Consider the following 15,163-nt stretch of genomic DNA (forward strand, 5'->3'; position numbering starts at 1 on the left):
TACTCTGGGTGTATACAGTTTTGAGATTACATATTTGGATTTTATGTTTTTTAAAAAAGAATTAAAATAGTGTCTTTTTGGCTTTTTTTTTTTTTTGCGTTAGAATACTACCTTCACTTGGTTTTCTTCTTAATTTTGGGGCAGTTCTATCTCAGTTTATTTTCCTAGTTCCTCCTTATCTCCCCAACATGTAGACAGTGCAATGTTCCAGGGCTCAGTCCTTGGACCGCTTGTCTTTGTACTTACAGTTTTCTATTTATATTTACTTCCTGTGTGGTCTCATCTAGTTTCATATCCTACTAACACCTGTATGCAGATTATTCTCAAATTTTGTTTTCCACTCGTACCTATCCCCTAAACTGTAAACATGTGCATCCAGTTGTTTCTTTTACATCTACACTTGGCTATCTAATAGGCAACTCAAACTTAACTGGTTCAAAACACAGTTCTTAGTCTTTTTCCCCTTTTACCCTGTTCCTCCTCCAACTACCCCAGAGCATCACCCCCCATCAAACTGCTCTACCTATAGTTGTCTGACTTCATTATTTGAAGTTCATTATATGAAAACACCATCTTTACTCATCTGGTAACATATTACAGATCCCACAGAATATGATTTGCCTCAAAATCTTGCCATAAACTTCCCACTTTTCATTAGCCTCCCTACTTCTACCCCGATGCACTTGGATTGCTGCAAGTTTCTAAATATATCCATGTTTCTATCCTTGCCACTATAACCTGTTTTCCATGTAGAAATTGGAGTTATCCTTTTAAAACACAGTTAGATCCACTGCTGAACTCCTTCCACTGCCATGCAAATCACTAAGCTTCTACAAGGCCTTGGGTTCCTAAGTGAACTTTTTGATCCATCCCCCGTGACTCTCTTCCTGCTTTACCATTTTCCTCCCACACTGACACTTTTTGCTGTTTCTTGCACAAGTCAGACAGGTTCCCACAGTGGAACCTGTGTACCTACTGCTCCCTCAAGTGAAACACTCTTTTCCCCTGTATGCATTGCCAGCCTTCTCTGCCCTTTCAAGACTCTCCTCACATGCCACCTGCTCAGTGTCACTTTGTCTAGCAAGCCATTCCAAAATGTCAATCCCCCTCAATTCCAGACACTCATGATATTCCTTCCTTGCTTTAGTTTTATCCTCAAGTGTTATAACCAGTGAATATATTATATATTTTACAGACGTATCTTTCTAAAATTAATCTGTCTCTCCCTAATAGTATGTAAGCTTTATTAAGGCAGAAAGTTTTATGTTTTGTTCACAGATTTGCTTCAGAATATAGGATAGTAGATGATTAATAAAGATGTGTTGAATAAATGAACTGTGCACCATAAAGGTGGATAAGGAAGTAATCATGAAAGTGTAAGTAAGGTTAACCTTAAAAGCCTGGTAGAGTTCCTCAGACAGAGAAAATAAGAAACACTTTGGGCAAGAGAAAAACATCAGTTGAGGCTTTGGCAGTAAGAATTAGTATGTTATGTCTACTAGAGAGAGATGAAATCAACAGAATGAAGTTAGAAGGTGTATTTTTTATTTTAAAATATTTATTTATTCACAAACAGGATTGATAAACCTACTACATGTTAGCACGAATAGCACATTTTGTGGGGAGTTATACTGTATTTTCCAAAATATGCAAAATAATTTAATGAAAAGAGTGACATTGCTTTACAGATTCACAAATTTCTTTAATGCTTAACAATAAAAGGATAGGTGGGTGGTATGTTTAGGCTTTGTGTCCCCACCCAAATCTCATCTTGAATTGTAATCCCCATAATCCACATAATCCCCTTGTGTCAAGGGAGAGACCAGGTGGAGGTAACTGAATCATAGAGGTGATTTCCCCCATGCTGCTCTCTGATAGTGAGTGAGTTCTCATGAGATCTGATGTCTTTACAGGTCTGTGGTAGTTCCTCCTGCATTCATTCTCCTTCCTGCTGCCCTATGAAGAGGTGCCTTCCTTCCCCTTGGCCTTCCACCATGACTGTAAGTTTCCTGAGGCCTCCCCAGCCATGCTGAACTGTGAGTCAATTAAATCTCTTTCCTTTATAAGATACCCAGTCTCAGGTACTTATTTATGGCAGTATACAATTGACTAATAGTGTGCCTCTACATTAATTGGTTGATAAAATGTTGTTTTGGTAAACAAGGAAAATGTCTTCACACAAAAATGTACTTGGAAAAGAGAGGAATATTTTCATAGGTTTTTCAGGTAATTGCAACCATTCATTTTTGATAAAGTCAAGATTTGAATATTTTTGAATATTTTTTGAATATTTTAATTTTTGAAGCTTAGCTGTAATATATAATCTAAAATATTAATAAGCTTTGATACTCATTTGTTAGATTAAAATCTTGCATTACAAATGGATTTTTGATGCATGCATGAATTTGTAACATTATGCATGAATATTTGGAAAATGTGAGTTATGTAGATCTTTCAAACGATAATAGACATTATATGATATTTTAACATCACATTCCTTAATATCAGCACTGATCCCATCAAATACGTCTTCAAGTATTGGCAAGTTGTCATAATCACAGTGGTGGTACCATTGTTCTTGAATCCTAATTTTTGTTAAAAACTCAGATTTTGTCATCAATGATACCTACTCTCAGTTGTTCCAAGCGCAAAGCTAACTTGATTCATTTTTTAGAAAATATCTTCCAAAAATTCAAATCTGAATAACCACAATTGATCAACCATTTGTTCTCTTAAGTATAAATGATCTTTCTTGGGTGGAAAGAGAGCCCTTCGTTTAGATTGCAACTCAATCACGTAAGTGCTTTACTTTCAGGCAGCCATGTTACTCTGGTATGCACTAATACTTTCAATTTCATCACATAAAATTGAAAAAGCATGTACTTAACAGCAAAAGTTTAATACAATTAAAATTATTATGTTTCAATCAAGGAAACTAGACACCCTGTGGATGCCTGGCAGTGAAGGATACAATGGCTAGCAATATAGTTTTGTGCCACTACTTTGATTCATGCTAAGGTCCAAGCCTACCATTACTTTTTTTTTTACTGTCAATACAATGATAATTGTACAGTGTCTCAATAGTGCGAAAAAAATCGCTTTGACTCAGTGACTCCTCTAAAAGGGTCTTTGGAATTGCATAGTTCTGTGAACCACACTTTAAAAACTGCTTCCCTGAGTGTTTCCGAATTTTAGCATAAATACGAGACAACATAAATGTAAGAAACGTACAATAATCATAATTATAATAACTAGGTTAATGCAAAAAACAGTTGAATAATCATACATTCAAGACAAAATTCAATTAAATAGTAAGTATTTTCAGACCTTAGCCAAAGTTTAGACAGTTTATAGAGTTATACTCAGTTACTGATAGATCTAAAATGAACTTCTTCCTATGATAATATACTGTTTTGGCAATAACAGGAGTCTTGACAGTTTTTGAATCTGTGTATCTAAATTGGATACTCCTCCTCAAATCTAGAGTTATATAGCTTTCTGTAGAGTTATGAGATATACATATATACGTATGTGTGTATATACACAAATATATATATACACACACATATATGTATACACATACACATATGTTTTTGTGTTTTTGTTCACAGTCCCTGGTTCATAACTTTCATAGCCCTTGTTATAAACTTTTGTTATAATGGGGGATATTTTAGGCCTTGGAACAGGCCTCAGGAAACAGAATCTGTCCCATCTTCTCCTGCCCTCCTTTTACCTGCCCCAATCCTCCCCCACCTTTCTGATTGTGGGGCTTAAGACCCTCACCAAAGAGCCCCTTGCCCAATACCCATGGGCAAAATAATGCTGATATTGTAAGGCTTCCATAAAACTCCAACACGACTTTTATTTATTTCTCTCAAAAGTTTTACCTAAGAATACATCATGTATTTTGGGTTCTGCTATATCTATCAGGAATCCTAAGCACACTGATGGGTAACAAGAAAAATTAAAGATAAGAAAATTCACAGGGCTCAAATACTAAGGAAATAGACTGTACATGTGATTGATACACCATGAAGAACAAGAGCTTTCAAGTTGGACACATCTTGGTCTGATACTTATTCTGTCACATAATATAGTAAACCTCTTAGCAATTTAAGCCTCTACTTACTTGTAAAATAGAGCTAGTCTCTACCAACATAGCTTACTGAATATTAAGTAAAGTATATATACATACATATAAAAATAATAAATAACTAATACTGATTATGTATTATGTATTATCAGTATTAATTATATGGTATATGCTATGTTACATCATGTCATATCATATCATACTATATATTGAAAACTGCCCATCATATTGTATTTATGAAAAGTATTTAAATACTCAAAAATAACCACATTAGTCCCAATTTTTAAGTTAAAATATGCATAAAAAATCATCTACAGTTTGAATGTAGGCTTACTACTATAGATTAGCTAACAACTGAACTAACAGATCCCAAATCAAATAATGCAAATTATTAACTAAATGTTCAATTGCTGGTTGTGATAGAAACCACAGTTGAGTAATTATAAGTACTTGTAATATGTAAATAATTTTCAGCATTTTTTTGTTTTTAATACTGATATGGTTTGGCTGGGTCCCCATCCATATCTCATCTTGAACTGTAGTTCCCATAATCCCCACATGTCATGGGAAACCCGGTGGGAGGTAATTGAATCATGGAGGCAGTTGCCTCCATGCTGTTCTTGTGATAGTGAATAAGTCTGATAAGATCTGATGGTTCTATAAAGAGTAGTTCCCCTGCACTTGCTCTCTTGCCTGCAGCCATGTAAGATGTGCCTTTGATCGTCATTCATCTTCCACCATGATTGTGAGGCCTCCCAAGCCATGTGGAACTGTGAGTCCATTAAACCTCTTTTTTTCTTTTTTATAAATTACCCCGTCTTGGGTATTTCTTCATAGTAGTATGAAAATGGACTAACACAAATACTTTATACAATATTTTTGTTTTTGTTTCATTTGGTTTTGGTTTTAGAGGAAGAGTTAAATAGTGGGCAAATAATGGTTTCTTATATGACATCCTAAAAAATACAAAAGTATAAGGAAAGAACAGTAGAGTGGTAGAAACAGGGAAGGATAGGGCTGAGGTTGACTACAGTGTTAGTCTGCTTTTGTTGCCATAAAATTGCTATAAATTACCCATACCTGAGGTTTGTTGCTATAAATTACCCATACCTGGGGTTGGGTAATTCATAAAGATGATTAATTGTCTTATGGTTATAGAGGCTTTACAGGAAGCATTGTGCTGGAATCTGCTCCTGGTGAGGGCTTAAGGAAGCTTCTAATTATGAGAGAAGGCAAAGGGGAGCCAACATGTTACATGGCAAGACAGGGAACAACAGAGAGGAAGGAGGAGGTGCCAGGCTCCTTTAAGCAACCTGCTCTTGTGCACAAAATCACAGAACAAGAACTCCCTCATTACTGTAAGGATGGTGCCAAACTATTCATGAGGGATCTGCTCCCATGACACAAGTGCCTCCCACCAAGACCCATTGCCAACAGTAAGGATCACATTGTAACATGAGATTTGGAGGGGATGAACATCCAAGACATAACAGCTACCAAGAGTCATAGGGGAATTTTGGGGAGTGATGGAACTGTCTTTTAACTTTATTATGGCAGAGGTGTCATAATTCTACATATCTGTTACAACTTGCAGAACTGGAAAAAAAAAGCGTTCCTTGATTTAAAAATCTAAATTGGGCCTCGGAAACATGAAGTAACAATTATTTGAAATGTTTTAAAAGTATTCAAAATTAATGTGCTACGTAGGTTGAGAAATTATGACACTCATTCAAGAATACTCCATTTGGAAGATTAGTATTGTTTGAACATTGTATTAGTTTGCTAGGGCAGCAAGACGAAGCACCCACAATGAGTGGTTTAAACAACAGAAACTTATTATCTCGAATTCTGAAGCTTAGAAGTTTGAGATCAAAAGATTGGCAGAGCTGTTTTCTTTTGAGTCCTCCCTCTTTGGCTGTACATAACTGTTTTCTACTTCTATCTACACATCATCTTCTCTCTGTACCTTTGTGTCCAAATTTTCTCTTCTTATAAGGAAAATGGTCATATTGGATTAGGGTCCCCACTAAAATCTCATTTTATTTAATTACTTACTTAAAGACTCTGTAAACTAAAATTCTAAGCCCCTGATAGTAGAAATGAAACCCTCCTCTCAGCTAAGGGCATTCTAAAGTTAACCTGTAAAACTAGTTCAGGTTGTGAAGAGAAGGGGAAATCCAACATGCCTCATTACCATTAACACCAACACAGACCTTAGGACTGATAGAACAGATTCTTTGAGTCTGATAAGAAATATTTACAATCTATTCTCTTTAAAGCCTGTTACCTGGAGGCTTCATCTGTATGATAAAACCTTGGTCTCCACAACCCCTTATCATAACCCAGACAGTCTAATGATTCCAGGTCTTCAAATAATAACTCTGCCAATTGCAATCAGAAAAACCTTTGAGGACCACTGGTTTAAAGTAACTTTTGTTTTGGTCTCAGGTTGTTTTATAAGAATAGGGACATATGTTTCTCCTTGTTTTTAGAAACTGTTGCTCAGACAAAGGAAACAGAACCCAGGACATGTTAAATTAACACTGCCACTCTGATTCTTTATGCAGATTGCATAAAAAGGTGTATATTTGTATTTTCATTCACCTTGCATATCTTTTCCTCACAGTCAAATAATTAAAGTAATTTTCAGGTACAATAATTTTTCTAAGAATGTTTGTCAAGAACTCTGCCAAACAAATTTATTTAACTTCAGATTGTTGCTTTGTTTATCCCCTGATGTAAAACCAATTTCCTTTTGAAAGGCTACCAGTCTAGGAACTTTGTATTTAGGTGAGTTCAAAAGTAATTGAGGTTTTTGCATTGTTGGAATTTGCCATTTGATAATGGAATACATTCTTAAATAAATGTCCTTATGTCATACATCATTTTAATGGGCATTTCTCGCTTTATATTTTTCTGCTAATGACTTTTTACTTGCTGTTTGTTTTAAGTTTATTTTAGACTATGGAAATGATGTTAGATAAAAAGCAAATTTGAGCAATTTTCTTATTCGAGTCCAAAATGGTTCATAATGCAGTGGAGATAACTTGCAACATCAACAACGCATTGGCCCAGGAACTGCTAACGAAAATACAGTGCAGTGGTGGTTCAAGAAGTTTTGCAAAGGAGACAAGAACCTTGAAGATGAGGAGCATCATGGCCGGCCATCAGAAGCTGACAATGACCAGTTGAAAGCAATCATCAAAGCGATCTCTTAAAACTACACGAGAAGTCTCCAAAGAACTCAATGTCGACCATGGTCATTTGACATTTGAAGCAATTTGGAAAGATGAGAAAGCTTGATAAGTGGATGCCTCATGATCTGAGCGAAAATAAAAAATAAATCAACTTTTTGAAGTGCTACCTTCTCTTATTCGAAGAACGAACCTTCTCTTATTCAACAACGAACAATTTCTCAATTGGATTGTGTTGTGTGGCAAAAGGTGGATTTTATATGACAACTGGTGATGACTAGCTCAGTAGTTGGGCTGAGAAGAAGCTCCAAAGCACTTCCCAAAGCCAAACTTGCACCAAAAAAAGGTCATGGTTACTGTTGGTGGTCTGCTGCCAGTCTGATCCACTAATGCTTTCTGAATCCTGTCTGGCAAAACCATTACATCTGAGAACTATGCTTAGCAAATCCATGAAATGCACTGAAAATTGCAGAGCCTGCAGCATCACTGGTCAACAGAAAGGACCCAACTCTTCTCCAGGGTAACGCCTGACTGCACGTGGCACAACAAACACTTCACAAGTTGAATGAATTGGGCTACGAAGTTTTGCCTGATCCACCATATTCACCCAACTTGTTGCCAACCGACTACCACTTTTTTATATAGTATGTATGCATGCATGTATGTACGTATTTGAGACAGAGTCTTGCTCTGTCGCTGAGGCTGAAATGAAGTGGCACAATCTCGGCTCACTGTAGAGTTCAAGTGATACTCCTGCCTCAGCCTCCTGCTGACTACCATTTCTTAAAGCATCTTTACAACTTTTTTTTACAGGGAAAATGTTTCCACAACCAGCAGGATGCAGAAAATGCTTTCTAAAAGTTTGTCAAATCCTGAAGCACAGATTTTTACTACAAGAATAAGCAAACTTATTTCTCATTGGCAAAATGTGTTAATTGTAATTGTTCCCATTTTGATTAATAAAGATGTGTTTCAGTCTAGTTACAATGATTTAAAATTCACCATCCAAACTGCAATTATGTTTGCATCAACCTAATAGAATAATTATACCATAGACAAGATTACAAGGCAAATGAATTATTTCTCTAACTGAATGCAAATTTATTCATGAAGAGAGTAACATTTGCACCAGAAAATCATCGCTGAAGCCAGCAATTTTCCAGAGGGAAATTTGTTAATGACCCTTTAGCTATTCAGAGAATAATCTTTTTCAAAGCTTGATAACATCTATAACCCTCTCCCTAAGACAAAATTTACTAAGGTTTTTAAAAAATAAAAAAAGAGATTTTTTTCCATTATTATGTACATAATATTACTTAAACCATCATCTAAATTAGGATTTCTCTACTGCAGCATATCACTATTTTAGACCAGATAATTCTGATTGTTGAAGATATAAGGTGCGCTTCAAGATAGTTTCCAGCATCTTTGGTCTCTGCTAGGTTCTAGTAGCAATTACTCAGTCATGACAATCTAAAATATCTCTTGAAATTGCCAAATGTTTCTTGGGAGACAAAATTGCTTCTAATTAAAAAATACTAACCTAAATGTATGTGTACCTTCTTCTGCTCACATTATACTAAGGGTATTTATTTTCAACCACACATATGACAGTCAAACATTTTCTGGAAGTCTATGGTATTTCTGGATGCTGCAATGATAAAAATGGACTCTTTAAATGAATTAATACATGTAGTCATTGAAGAAAAGGGGACTTCGTTAGAGTTCACAGGGAGAAAATAATGTATTTCTTTAATTGGTAGAAGGAAGATACTTGAGTTAAAGATTTATCTTCTCTATGCTGACTCAGAAGCTGTGTTAGGACCAATGATTGGATGTTACAGTGAAAAATACTGAAACTGAATAGAAGAAGAATTTAATTAATTAGAACCTTGCTAAAGTGGTGTTTTAATGTTGATTAAAAATTACTTAGGATCACCAAGGATTTAAAAACTAAAAATGCTTTTTTTTTTTTGGTAGTGGGGGGCGGGGCGTAATATTAATTAAGTCGTCATCTAAATCAGGATTTCTCAACTATAGCACTATTGCTATTTTGGACAAGACACTTAAATTACTACTGAGTATTGACTATTGATAATACGCCATCTTGAATTACCAGCTCAGATTCTCTGTACATTTCAACCATTGTGGTATTTATATTTTGATAATTTGTTAAGAGTCTTTTTTAAAGAAAGGCCATTAACTTTTGCTTGCTATATGTAATATATATGTTACTACTATATTTAATTTTTTCACTTTATCTTTATTATTTTCAATATAGAACTCTTGTTAATTTTTTTATTCCAAGCCATTAATTTGTTGCTATTATTTATTCATTGTTTTTATGTCTAGTAAGCTCTTTCCCAGAATTAGAAAAACACTCACCTGAATATTTCTTGACTCTGTTTTTAATTTGTTTAGTAACATTTGTATTCTGTCATTATTAAAGGACTTTTAATTCTAGGCTACTGAATCTTCAAAAAATGGGAAAACACTTTATTTACTGAATGCCTATAGCATGTCTGGGTGGTTTACAAGTTGCATCCTATATAACCTTATTTAACATGTCATCACTATTAGCAAGGTATAATTATTCTTGGTTTACAGATGAGGATATTAAAAAAACCACAAAATGTAATAGTTCTATCAATGCCACACAGTTATATGCAGTGGAGCAGACATTTGGACCAGTTCTGCTTGACCTAAAGCTCATGTTCTTTTAATTACAGCAGTACTCTACAAGCACTAGGCAGCATCTTAGACTTTTAAGTGGGAAAAATGGCCTGATCAAAGCTGTGCTTTAAGAAAATCGATTTAGCAGAAGCAGACACGGAACATTTTTTAAAAGGAGAGTCTGGATGCTATTGAAATAGCCAAGTCAAGGATAATGAAATCCCTGGGCCTGAATGAGTGTGGTAACTGGAAACTGAAGAGGAAGAAATAGAAAAGAGATATTATGGAAAGACAGTTTACAGAAAAGGGTAACTGACTCAATGTTGGTGTCAGCAGTAGAGGTGCTAAAGATTATTAGGAATTTCCTGATAATTCAAATAGAAGGAACATATAAACAGTTTTTTGAATATGAAGTTTTTGTAAGGAAGATTGTGACCTCAAGTTTGGACATCCTGAGGCACTAAATACAGAGGAAGGGCCTTTGGTGGAAGTTTAAAACTTAAAATTGCATCCTGGGACATGAAAAATTGGGTTAAAATTTATTACTAGATGTGGGAATCATTGCACTGATTTAATAGAAACCACAGACTGCCAAGGGTAAGAGTTGAAATGAGAAGCATCATGGGCAGATTCATGAAAAATATTTATATTTAAGTGGTGAGAATAGGAAAAGAATCTAGATACAAAAATAAAAAGAGTGAGCAGAAAAGTAGAAAGGGACACAAATAAAAATATTTGATGTTTGCGGTTAGTGTTTTCTTTTATCTCTCTTTGGCTCTTAACTGTCGCCCAAAGACTCTGTCATCAGAAATGACTCCCACCCCTGATCGAGACTCTCTCCAACCTCACAGATGCTGGCCTCTTGGCACCTGCTTAGCTCTTGGGCCTGACCTTCAGTCCTGCTGGCCTCCTCTTATTTCCCTCACCCTGGGATTGGCCCCTGAAACCTCTCCCTCGTATGTACCACACCCCATCTGCTGTGGAACCCGTTGTGGGGACAGGGAGAGAAGGCCTCCCCTGAGGATCTACTGTCCCCTGGAGTTGTTGGATTGGGTAGAGTCCTGGACCCCCAGAGGCCTTTGCTCAAAAAGACTCCTTCTTCCTGTCCCTGGAACACTCCCTTCCCCAGGACCATGCAAGAGTCAGAGTATGCTTCTTTCCAGGGGACTGGGCCATGGGTCCTCCACCCATATGTCCATCCTCCTCTCCATGTAAGTGCTATTTAGGCAGGAGTCACCATTGCAAGGGTGACGTCAACAACCATGTACTGAGCCACCGCAGCTGCTGCCACTCCGCGGCCTGTACAGAACAAACTGAATCTTTTTTCATATTCTAATAAATCAATGTGAGTTTTTGACAGGAAACTATGATGATTATTTGAATTTATCATCAGTTGCAAACAGTAAATATTTTTAAACAGCATAGACATATACTATCAGTACCATACCCATATCCCCTCCCACTAATCAGATTAGTATATAGCTGACTAAATTCCAACATCTAACAACTGCATTACTTTGCTTGAGAGTTTTCTCTGGTCTCCAGAATCTGCTGTCCTTGCTCACCTTATAGGCTAGTAGTGTCAGAGAATTTCCCTCTAACGCCAGCCCTAAACCACTATTTGAAGAAACTTAGTAAATAAATACTCCAGCTCCTTTGCACCTTGGGTAGGATAACTTTGAAGCATATTGTCTACATTGGCTATGCCAGTACCCTGACATGTTTAACTTTTAAGTTACTCTCAGAAAGAACTTACCTAATAACAAAAGCTTTATTGACTGTCTTTTCTTTTTTCATTGCCCTAGTAGTGTTTCTTGATATCACTTACAAAATAAACTTCCTGTGCTCTTAAACACAACACTGCCTCATGGTCTGCTTCTGGGAGAACCCAAATGAAAACAGAACATGAAGGATGATAAAAGTTATTAGAAACAGAAAGTGACTGCTGATCTTAAAGGCAGATTAGGAACAGATAAATTGGGTATAAGAAAACCAAGAATAAGAGAGTGTTTGAAAATGCCAGGCAATTTGAGGTTATGTTGAGGGAAGCTGAGAGAAGCATTTGAACTTGGTCTGAGTAAAAAATTGTCTGCCTTGAGTAATGTGAAGGGGGATGTTAAGAATCTGGAAAAGGGTAGATGCAGTTTGGAAATGCTGTGGTGTATAACATGATAAGCTGTCAGTCAGGGTTAAAAATACTTTATGATAGTGTCTAATAATGAAAAGCATGTTTTTCTTCAATCACACAGACCTGCGTAGGAATTCTGGCCTTACCTCACTGTGTCAACATGGGCAAGATATTTAACATCTCTGGCCTCATTTTCTACATCTGTGAAATGATAATAAGGTTCAGCAATCAAGGATCGATGGAATAAATGCAGCAACATGTATGAGCCTAGCACGTGGTTAATAATTAATAAATTTAAGCTGTTACCCCAACTGAGGGAGAAAAGAATCCAGTTGAACTTTGATTGCATGAGTTTAGAGCAGCGATATTCAGCTTGGTATTATGTAACTTAAAAAAAAAATAGAATGTTCATCTCTATTACAGAGATCTTGGAATAAAAAACACCTATGTGTTCCAAGTTTTTCCTTTCTCAGGGGTTCTCATGGACTTACACGTGCTATTTTTGATAACTTACTACATTTGTCTAGGCATGCACTTAAAAGGGTAGCAAAAATAAAAGTAACTTCAGTTTCAGTTTTGTGAGTGCTTTACATGGGTATTATTTTTCAGACAATGAATAGTATCTGATTATTTTGGTAAATCAGACTTAAGGTTTCCTTCTCAGCTTTATTTATAGATTAAAACAATGAACTGAATACTAACTTTAAAAAAAATTCAAGCACACAACATTGTTATATCGCCAACAGAAGTTACAACCTCAAGTGAACTTCCTTGTTCTTAATAGATATTCTATTTTATTTTTAAATTTTTCTTTCTTTAAGGTAGATTGGCCTTTATATATTTTCACATTCTTTTCATTATTAAACTTTAATAACATTGTCATTATGGCAAAAACCCTATCTTACTATTATTTCTATAACTCCCAATGATTGAATCCTGGGAATTTTCTGTACTGAAGAATGTTCCATGTGCATTTTTGAAGAATGTGTACTCTACTATTGTTAGATGGAATGCTCTTTAGCTGTCTATTAGTTCTACTAGTTTACAGTTGTCAAATCTTCTGTTTCCTTGTGGATCCTTTGTCTAGTTGCTCTATCCATTATTAAAAGTGGAGTATTGAAGTCTCGAGCTATTATTTTTACTTTTTAAATTTTTTCTCTTAAATTCTGTTAGTTTCTGCTTCATATACTTTGGAATTTTTTTCCCATTATTGTTAGTAGCAATTTTTATCTTAAAATCTACTTTGTCTACCTGTAATCCCAGCACTTTGGGAGGCCGAGACGGGTGGATCACGAGGTCAGGAGATCGAGACCATCCTGGCTAACACGGTGAAACCCCGTCTCTACTAAAAAATACAAAAAACTAGCCGGGCGCGGTGGCGGGCGCCTGTAGTCCCAGCTACTCGGGAGGCTGAGGCAGGAGAATGGCGTGAACCCGGGAGGCGGAGCTTGCAGTGAGCTGAGATCCGGCAACTGCACTCCAGCCTGGGCGGCAGAGTCAGACTCCGTCTCAAAAAAAAAAAAAAAAAAAAAAAAAAAAAATTCTACTTTGTCAAATACTAGTATAGCCACTCCAGCTTTCTTTTAGTTACTGCTTGTATGGTGTATCTTTTTCCATCCGTTTGTTTTAAATCTACATATACCTTTGAAGTGGGATCTTGTTGTTCTTTAATCTATTCTGTCCCATTTCTGCCTTGAGATTGGAACGTTTAATCCATTTTCATTTAATGTTACTACTGATAATGAAGGATTTATATCTGCTATTGTGTTACATATTTTCCCTTTGTCTTATTACTTTATGGTGTCATTGTTTCTCTATTTTTTATTGCCTACTTTTTGGTAAAATAAGTATTTTTAAGTATGCAGCTTTAATTCTGCTGATATTTCTTTCACTCCATTTTTGCATTGTTTTCTTAGTGATTTCCCTAAGAACTATACCTAAAACTCATAACAATTTATTTTGAACTAATACCAACTACTTTAAATCATATACAAAAACTTTGCTCCTATATAGTTCCACCCTCTCTTCATATTTTTGGGTTTTTATTGTCATAAAAATACATCTTTACACATTATATTTTCACATATACTTTTTTAATTCATTTGGGCGGCTATTAAAAAGTACTACAGACTGGGTAGTTAAAAGACAATAGAAATTTATCTCGTACAGTTTTGGAAGTTGGAAAGACCAAGACCAAAGTTCTGTTAGATTTGATGTCTGGCAAGGGTCTCTTTTTTGATTCATAGATGGTGCCTTCTAGCTGTGTTCTCACCTGGTAGAATGGGCAAGGCAGCTTTCTGGGGCCTCTTTTATAAGAACACTAATCCCATTTGGGAGGACTGACCCTCAAAACTTAATTACCTCCAAATACCCCACTTTCTTTTTTTTTAGTACACTTTAAGTTCTAGGGTACATGTCCACAACATGCAGGTCTGTTACATATGTATACCTGTGCCATGTTGCTGTGCTGCACCCATTAACTCATCATTTACATTAGGTATTCCTCCTAATCCTATCCCACCCCACTCCCCCCACCCCACGACAGGCCCCAGTGTGTGATGTTCCCCACCATGTGTCCAAGTGTTCTCATTGTTCAGTTCCCACCTATGAGTGAGAATGTGTGGTGTTTGGTTTTCTGTCCTTGTGATAGTTTGCTCAGAGTGATGGTTTCCAGCTTCATCCATGTCCCTACAAAGGACATGAACTTATCCTTTTTTATGACTGCATAGTATTCCATGGTGTATATCTGCCACATTTTCTTAATCCAGTCTATCACTGATGGACAACTGGGTTCATTCCAAGTCTTTGCTATCGTGAATAGTGCCACAATAAGCATACGTGTGCGTGTGTCTTTACAGTAGCATGATTTATAATCCTTTGGGTATATACCCAGTAATGGGATCACTGGGTCAAATGTTATTTCTAGTTCTAGATCCTTGAGGAATCACCACACTGTCTTCCACAGTGGTTGAACTAGTTTACACTCCCACCAACAGTATAAAAGTGTACCTATTTCTCCACATCCTCTCCAGCACCTGTTATTTCCTGACTTTTTAATGATCACCATTCTAACTG

Source organism: Mandrillus leucophaeus, unplaced genomic scaffold (genome assembly GCF_000951045.1).
Source record: "Mandrillus leucophaeus isolate KB7577 unplaced genomic scaffold, Mleu.le_1.0 Scaffold1219, whole genome shotgun sequence".
Classification (NCBI taxonomy): Eukaryota; Metazoa; Chordata; class Mammalia; order Primates; family Cercopithecidae; genus Mandrillus; species Mandrillus leucophaeus.